This window comes from Protobothrops mucrosquamatus, unplaced genomic scaffold (assembly GCF_001527695.2).
Source record: "Protobothrops mucrosquamatus isolate PMUCROS unplaced genomic scaffold, P.Mucros_1.0 scaffold_9, whole genome shotgun sequence".
Lineage (NCBI taxonomy): Eukaryota > Metazoa > Chordata > Lepidosauria > Squamata > Viperidae > Protobothrops > Protobothrops mucrosquamatus.
In genome coordinates, this window is record NW_015386085.1 from 1,473,755 (window position 1) to 1,477,064 (window position 3,310).

General features: G+C 39.7%; 1 long non-coding RNA gene across 1 annotated transcript in view; it reads right to left on the reverse strand.

The window, feature by feature from the left end:
- LOC107290747 overlaps positions 1–3,310 on the reverse strand; it is a 10,085-nt gene that overhangs the window by 4,774 nt on the left and 2,001 nt on the right. The window lies entirely within an intron of this gene.

Here is a 3,310-nt window from a genome sequence, read left to right on the forward strand (position 1 = left end):
TCTTAGGCCTCCTGGCAACCTGCCTTTGTCCTGACTCCTTGGCTTCCTTCCAGAACTGCAAGACTTTAGATCAACAGTCACACTTGTATGACATCCCTGGCATGGCTCTTTCCAGAGACACGAGTCAAACTGAGGCCACAAGGAGGGAGGAACAGAAATCTCTAAAAAGTACGCACTAGGGCACAGAGGATTTTTTTTCCCACTTGCCCATTTTAAGACCTAGGTGCAATGGTGCAATGACAGTGAAGTGAGAGAGTTTGTTATGGTTGCATGCAGATGCCAGCTAGTATTATGCATAGTATGTATTAGTAGTGTCAAATTATTAAGATTATCTTTGTCTAAGGGTATCCGCCTGATGGAATAGCCTCCGTCCAGTGATTTGGAAAGCCTTCTGGAAAGTCTTAAAGATTTGGCTTTTCCCTCAAGCATCAGGATTGGGATGTTAGCTGTACTCCTATGTAGGTTTTATAATGCCTAATGGACACATTTTGTTGGAACTTTGGTTTCATTATATTGCAGCAGTATAACACTGCTGGTTCAAAACCCAGCTGAAGTATTTTTCAAAACTTATTACTGTTCTTTCCAATCCTCTTCTGCTTTATTCTTAAAAAAAAAAGTTTCACTGTTTCTGACTTGGTCATCTGAGACACAAGGATTTTGACCTCCAGCTTCTCAGTAGCTGATTGGTTACTCAGTATGGAGAACATTAACTCTTCTTGGTGACTTCATGGTTAAGAGTATTCAGATCAGAGTGCCACCATCTTCTTATGTTATGAGATACTTTTTGATTCCACAGTGTGGTCTACTATTCTGGTATTCATTGGGATCCCTCATCCAAATAATCCATTTAGCTTTGGAACCAACTCAAATGTTAGTATTTACGGCTTTCTTACTACATAAATTAGAGAAATGCCCATCTTCAACTACCCAGAAAACCCAGGAAATGGTGATCAAACCATTTTAGCTCTTGGTACTAAAAACAAAAAGAATATACCCCTCCCCCAAGTTATCCAAAAAGATAACTTACCACTGCTTTGATTGATTATACCAGAGAGTTGGACTAGACCAGGGGTGGGCAACCTTGGCTCTTTTATGACTCGTGGACTTCAACTCCCAGAATTCCTGAGCCAGCACAGCTGGCTCAGGAATTCTGGGAGTTGAAGTCCACGAGTCATAAAAGAGCCAAGGTTGCCTACCCCTGGACTAGACTCTTAGTGACTCACTGTTGCTTTAAGGGTCTGAAATTAGCCTAAATTTCACTCCAGTATCCTAACAGGGGTATCAGAATTACAATCCTGCCAGATACGTTGTGCTTTTCTCTCCCAATTGGTGAGTTACTTTCCCAATGCAAGCAGGAATCTGTTTCCTACCTCCAATACATGGAGGTGGATGAGGGGGATTTGTGGAATAAAGGCTCATGAACCACAGCTGTCTGTTAACAGTATAATAGAATTGGAATGGACCTGGAGGTCTTTTTGTTCATTGGAGCCATCCGCTCTTACTAAAAGGAGGTATGAAGGCTTGAATTGTGATTTTGTGGGTTTTATTTAACAGAAAGAAAATTCTAAATAAAAGAACATCACCCCAATGTTAGATTTGGCCAGTGGGAGGATAGATAAATGTGCTTTCAGATCTCAAAAGTGACAAAAAGAGCAATCAACAACTTGAATTTATCTTGCATCCTGTATGTTCTTCAGACATAATATCCAAGATTCTTTAGATAAAGTACACAGGCACCTTTTAAAAAAAACCCCCACCTCTGCAGAAAGTATTTTCAGCTTTTAGCAGTTCTTATACTAAAGCAAAACCAAAAACAACAATTAGCATCAGCCAGGAGATGCTTTGCTTCGGAATAAAATTGACAGTGGAGAAAAGTAAAGCCCCCTGAAAGAATTGAGTCACACACACACACACACATGAGTTGGAAAAGAGACTTCTGTGGCACATCTGAGATTTAGATTGTAAGGTAGCCAGATAGAAAGTAAAAAAAGAACTAATTATCTTGTCTCCTAATTGTGCAAAATAAGGAATTTGAGCAAGGGCTCTGAAGAGGTTGAAAAAAAAAATATGTGCACATTCTTGGATGCCTCCTACTCTACTTTGGATCTGGGTTCTCTACATTCCTGGATTTAAAAAATAAAGTCCCACGCCCAGAGTGTTACTCACTGTAAGGGCTTAAACCTGTCAGGCATTCTTATAACTGGTGCAGTTGTTTTTAATCCTTTGGGAATAATGCTCTGTCCTGCATAATAGATGACTTTTTGACTAATCAAAAGTATAATCCTTACATTTATGTGTTAAGGCTGATATTTCAAGCCTACTGAATGCAACTTTGCCCATGATACAGCCCTCTTCCAACTGCTTTCTTTATCCATCTGTCTGTCTCTGGATCTATGGCCAACTTTGCAGAATTTAGAAATCAGTACACTTGGCAGTTACCGTTCTGTATTTCAGTACCCTGGTTCTTTCTTCCTTTGCCAAAATATGCCCTTAGGAGTTGTGGCAAATGTCCTGTATATCTTACCTTTTCTGCTAAGCAGATCAGAAACTACCTATTCTAAAGCCAACGGAAGCTGGCTCTTTCGTTGATTGAAGAACACTGTATAGAAAGAAGGAATGAAAATCATTCTTGGATTGGAGTAGGAGCTTTTTCTACAATCTTTCTCCAAGCGGATTAATTTCATTTCTTTGAGTCATTTATCTGCTCTTTCAAATCAAAGAAGTTTGAAAAAAAAGGGCAGAGGGGGAATATGAGGGATGACTGTTTTTCCTTGGTTGCTATTAGTACAAACCTAGTTTTGGTCACTATCATCCATTTGCCTAAGGATGGTTGCTTCAATTAATTTCTGGAATGAGTATTTTCCCTGCATTACTAGCATATGTGACAAGTAACTAATCTGGCTCATCAAAATGCATGAGGATGCAGTGTTCCGGCTAGTTAAAGACATTCCTAATGCAGCAGCTTGAGGTCTGCTCTTAAAGAATTGTCCGAACATACGTAAGAAAATAACCAAGAACAAATAAAACCCCAAGGTGAGAAGATTTTTGTCTGCAAAGCAAATAAAACCAAAGGGTGTTCTCCTGTTGTGAGAAGCAGTATAGCAACCTTTTGCCAGAAGACAGGCTTAGGATACAGGAGGATCTGGACAGACTTGAACACTGGGCGCTATCTAACAAAATGAAATTCAATGAACTCCTGCCTGAGCAGGGGTTGGACTAGATGACCTCCAAGGTCCCTTCCAACTTTATTATTATTATGTCTAAAGGTGTATAAAATTCCTAGTAAACATTTGGGCTTTTTAAGTGGGCT